Below are 6,000 nucleotides of genomic sequence, written 5' to 3' on the forward strand. Positions count from 1 at the left end.
AAATCACATGTGTGTCTTTGGTGAAAAATTCAAACATCTGGGCGTCATGGCTCGGCCGGAAAGATTGATAAACTTGTTTTTTTAATTCCTGTAAATCCAAAACACGCCTGAAAATCATGAAACTTGGCATGGTGTCATGACATGGCACCAAAATGCTGTGGTAAATTTTTGGGCCGAATTGGGACAAGCTTTGGTATAAGCTTCTTGCAAACCGGAGCTTCCCTCAAGAAGGCTTTTGGTTCGGAGAGGGAACGTGCCACCTCCGTGTGCGAAACGACATACGTACACAACCTTCTCCCACCTTAATTTTTTACACAGGAAGATTAGACCAAATAGAAGTATCGTGCTAAATTTGGAATTATTCCGGGTTCGTTTGGCATTTTTATGCATTAATTGAGTTTCTGGGCATTTAATGTGTATAATTCAAATTTGAACTACAAGCACATGCTCCAGTGCACCAAAGTTGGTTGAAAAATCACATGTGTGTCCTTGGGTGAATTTCTAGATCCCATACAAGAAATGAGAATGAAATTCAAACATGTGGGCGTCGTGGCTCGGCCGGAAATATTGAGAAACTTGGTTTTTTAATTCCTGTAAATCCAAAACATGGCTGAATGTGCGATGCAGCACACACTAAACTCTTTCGCACGTGTGGTATCAGTGATTAAACGTTTCTAATGACGCAGTGAAACCATACGGTCTGTCGTAATGAACCGTTTGGGAAACAGTATGTAAGGCACACGGGCCAACATATGAACTGTGTGCGATTTGTGCCCCATCGCACATGAGTTTTCTGTGTAACCCGTCTGCCATGCAAGACTCCATTGCACATGTTTCCCAACAATTACCGTCTACGATAATGTTCTATAACAAATTATTCAGGAGCCCCTTCGCACACATACAAGTGTTGCGGACCGTTCGTGATTTTTTGGGTATCACCGACGGTTGCCGCAAGAGTGACGTGTGCTTTTCATTTGGGATCCCACACGTTTCCTGAAAAAATTACGACTGGGATTGTATCTTACATTGGGCACGGTTTACTCTGAGTTCTCGTGTGGGATAACGCGATATCACAACGGTTCCGGAGACCCTACGCACACGTAGTAGCGCTGCAAATCGTTTGCGATATGCTGTGTATCACCGACAGTTCCGCTATGATTGATGTATGCTTTCCGATGTGGATCGCACACACTCATTTAGTTGAACCGTGTGCGGAGCAATTGCCAGGTTAAAAAATCCCATTTTGAATCGGCATGCAAAAAGAAAATTTACCACAATATTCAATTGAACAAATAAGCAAAAATATCACATTTTGAATCGGCAAGCAAAAAGAAAATTCGCCACAATATTCAATTGAACAAATAAACAAAAATATCCCATTTTGAATCGTCACACAAAAAGCAAATTCGCCACATATTCAATTGAACAAATAGTGTTCACAGGAAGAACATTCATCAGATTTTGCAACAATTGCAATTGAACATATGGTAGCTAAATTCCAATGATTTGTCCACATATATATGCAATTAATCATAGTGTACGAAATACGAAGATCTCACCAGATGGAAAACAATGGAACCATGCGTATATGTTTAGCGGCTAACTCTTACTCAATGTTTCAGGAGAAGGCATGCTGAAATCTTCATTATCACCAGTGGGATTGATGTAGTGATCCAGGAAGAAGTCGCCGATAAATCTCCGAACCATCAGCAATTCACCAGCAGGGAGCGGTTCAGGGCTCCTCGGTTTTAAGATGAGCTGCAGTATTTTTAAGATCAGAATGTGCCATATGAGTGGAGTAGAAGATATTAATTAAGATAGACTTAGTGGTACTAAATCGCAAGGATCGTCACAACTATCAGCAGATTTGCAGATGGAGATCATGTGTCTGCAAACATAGTATCCACAAAGGTTGGTCCCTGCTTCTTGCTGAGGACACTGAATTTTATTGTACTGAATTAGTCATGTATTTGTCCTGTTAGGAATAACCTAACCAGTGTTAGATGTATTATTTTTTTCTTTGGACAAAATAGAAAGAGGTTTATTTATAAGCTTGAACATTTGACTAGCGTAAGGAAAGGTATTTGGAGACTGTTGGATTTCCGAAAATAACGGATTTCAGTGTGTTATCGGAGAAACGATCTCGTGCTGCAGAGGTAGTTCCCTCTTGAACAGGTTCCCTGGTTTAGTTTTCCACAATGCGAGCATAGTGCAAATGATGATGAATTTTGACAACATCAAGTATTGAACCGGATATGAATGCAAATTAATTTCAACATTATAGAATTCAATACCTATCCATGAATTGCTGAAGATGCGTCAGATCCTGAGCGTTTGTTGACTCTTTGAGAGAATCGATGTAGTAAACTGTGTTCTTGTTTGGAACAATGAATGCCAATATCCAGTGATTGCTACATATTAAGGAAGCCATGAACTTACGAATTATGTTGAAATCTGAAAGACAATAAGTGTATGCGTGGTTGTTTACTTGACTTACAATGTTTACGAAGAGACGGACGACCGTGTTAACAGCCCAGTCCCGTAGGTCCTTACCATGTATTGTTGTGCCATTTACTAATTCAGGATCTATGAAATACACACTCTCCCTTTTCTTCTCTGCGTGTTGAATCCCAAGAGAGGAATAAAATGCGGTTAGCTGTTTATGATTTACAGCCTTGTATGGAAAAGTTGATCAGAGTTTGTTAAGTACTTACAAAATCAGGCATCTAACAAGAGTGGCATCGAGCACGTTGAAGTTGAAGAAGAGATGTAAGTCCTCGAAACTCACATCGATGGAACCAACATCGTGTCGGAAATGATCTCTGTTGTAGTGTACTAGCAAACCATGATGACCTGCTGACATTAGATCCATGCAATATTCATGTAACTCACGGCAACTGGAGCTGCACTCATCAAAGTATTCGCCAACAAGAAATGGCTGGCCATGGACGTAATAGCATGCTTGAAGTACGTCTGCTTTACTTTTAGCAAGCAACAAACGTACTTCTTCATCATCCATGGCGTCAGAAATAATATTACTCCCCGATTCGAACAAGCTGCTGTCAATTTGGTTTTGGGCGATGAGTGCTTTAAGTAAGAGGCAATCGTTCTCTTTCCTCTTCACTTTCCCGCCGTGCTTCCTCGGGGGTGTATCCTTTTTGGCCACTTCCTTCTTGGTACTTGAAGCATTTCCGGGAGAACGTCTGGTTGCTTGCAAGGTAGACTGCCGAGCAGACGGTGAAGCTTGGACGTACTGCTTAGCAGACGGTTTATCTATGCCGGACCGCTTAGCTGGCGGTGCTGCTGTGATGGACTGCTGGGCTATAGGAGCAGAGGCATCAGACTGCTGACCATGCGTTGAAGCTATGTCGGGTTTCTGCGCAGGTGGTGCCAACTTGTCAGTGTGCTGAGGAGGCCGTGCCAACGCGTTGGTTTGCTGAGCAGGAAGTGCTGACGTATTGGTATGCTGATCACGCGACTACGGACCGACGGACTGATGAGCAGTTGGTTCTGGACCTACACACTGCTTAGAAGGCGGTTCCGAAGCATCAGATTGCTTACCAGCCCGTTCCACCAGGTTGGTCTGCTGGGCATGTGCTGCAGCTGGGTCTCCCCCCGCTGCTTCAGCGGCCGGCATCTAAACCGGTGGTGCGTCTTCAGCAGTTGTAGGCCTTGCCACTGGCTGCTTTGGGCGGAGGATGACATGGCCTGTACGCCACAAAGTCGGGTCAGCTGATCATGGGTTGATGCGTTAGCCCGCGAGAGCAGCTGTGGCAAGGAGAGCGTCACCGGTTGAGGGGCGATAGTGGTTGCTCTTGGCGGGGCTTCAGGGATCTCATCGATGAACTCTATTTCCTTTCGTGGCCACTGGATGTGATGTAATAGTGTTTCTCCCAAGGTCCTTTGCTCATCGAAGTCTTCTAGGACATTCTTTAGGTCAAATTCATTGAATCCAGGCTTTACTTCAGTCATGTAGCACTTCACACAGCCCGGATACCTTCATAATGTGTAAGCACGCCCTTCAGTCTATCTTTTATTCCAGATAGATCAGATAAAGCGTCATCACGAGCAGCTGCAGTCTCAGTGTTGTTGGGGTCAGCTGATGCACAGCTACTCTTGTGCAGTGTTGTCGCGCAATAAGTAGCATGCTCCAGGCCCGCCTCCCCTCCCATCTGCTGGCTATCGGTCAGTGTTAGAGTCTTCTGCATCATCATTGACTCCTCAACATCCTTTCGAACAGCCGGATAAATCCCCTTCCTCAACCTTTCATACAATGCATTCTGCTTCATTTCACTCCTCGCTTTTTTCATGCTAGGCCTCTCTTCTTTGCTGAGTGTGAAAGCCCTCTTGTGTGAGAGATTAACACCTATACCCCTTGCACGGCCAGGGGGCTCTTTTGTTTCCAGAGCAACAGACAGAATGTCACATGGCCCTGAGTTCTTGTAGAACCTTCCAGGGATCTTGGAAGCCTCTAACATCACTTGATACAGTTTGGCGTCACGTGAGTTTTCAAAGTAATAAGTTCCGTCATCATGCCTCTTTGCACGTGCCCGCAAGTAGTCTCTGGCGCGTTCGCCCCTGATTTCACTAATGGCCGGATTCCCACCCGCCGCTACTGCTTCTTTGTCCTCCTTGTCCCATATCAGTTTCATGCCGTAGTATCCTGCCACACACATACGGTGGGGGTGTATGTTCTTCTTCTGAAGTTCCGATTGCTTGAAACTCTTCTTAGCAAACTCTTTAGTTGCCCTAACCCTTTTGAATTCTGCCCAGTCTGCCTTTGTAATTTGGGGGTATGCGGGGATTGGGTCCTTGCCTTCACTCAAGTGCTTCTTGTACAACACGTGCTTCTAGTTTCTCCAAGCATCCCTAGCCTTCTTCAGTGCAGCGTGTTCCACCTGCATTCTCCACTGCTTTGGAACGTTGAAGTGATCCATGATCTCCCGGACTATCCTTCGCCGTGTTTCTGTGTCAAGCTTCCGAAACCCCGGCAGATTAAAGTTGAGCCTTGCCCTGCCAACAAATCCACACACACTCCTGAACCTTGTGCGTGCCTTATCTGGTTTAGTTGGAGTCCAAGACTTTAAATCAATCTCGGTTACTTCATATAAACCTTTAGGCTGGTGTGTGGGCTTCTTGGAGCGTTCCTCTGTGTCCTGACCGGAAGGGTAATTGCTGCAGCTCTATCTCATTCAAGATTACTTGATCCCTCACAATCTGCTGAAGACCTAGGGTTGTCCTAATCAGATGAAGATACATCACCTAAAGCATCAGTGTTGTCGCTGCTACGCGGCATCTCAGGAAAGGAGGATAAGCATAAAACTAACAACTTGGTATCAAGCTTTCTAAACATGCAATGCAATAATTTAGAAAATATATGGCTAATTTGTTAAGTTTGTGTGACTCGGGCGCCCGGGATCTGTAAATAGGCAGTAACTTATTGGAACAAATACAGCTTATATGTAGTAACACTACTGCAGGATGCTGCTAATGCGACACTACAATCAGAGACCCTTCGAGGAAACTGTGTGCGATGCCATAATCGCAAACGGTGGTGTAAAAAACTGTTAAAAAAGGTGCAAAACGTTTGTGATGGAGAATGCATCAAACACGGTTCAGAATTTAGTTGCGAGTGCGATGTAGGGCATACGGTTCAGCTCAATTAACTGTTTGCGATGAGGAGGAACAAAAGAAATGGGCAGACAGATGAAGGTGTGTGCGATGTACAGCATACCGTTCACTCGGATGAACTGTTTGTGATTAGGCAACGGAAAAGAAACGGTCAGCCAGATCAAATGTGTGTGCGATATACGGCATGCGGTTCACTCGGATGAACTATTTGCGTTGAGACATGAGAACAGAAACGGTTCAACTTAACAAGATGTGTGTGATACGAGGCAAACAGGTCTGTAATCGGAAGCGTGTGCGAAGACCGATAACAACACAGACGATTGCTGCTAACAAGCCGTGTGTGTTGTGAGCAAACGATTGCTGGTATAC

Source organism: Aegilops tauschii, chromosome 7, assembly GCF_002575655.3.
Source record: "Aegilops tauschii subsp. strangulata cultivar AL8/78 chromosome 7, Aet v6.0, whole genome shotgun sequence".
Classification (NCBI taxonomy): Eukaryota; Viridiplantae; Streptophyta; class Magnoliopsida; order Poales; family Poaceae; genus Aegilops; species Aegilops tauschii.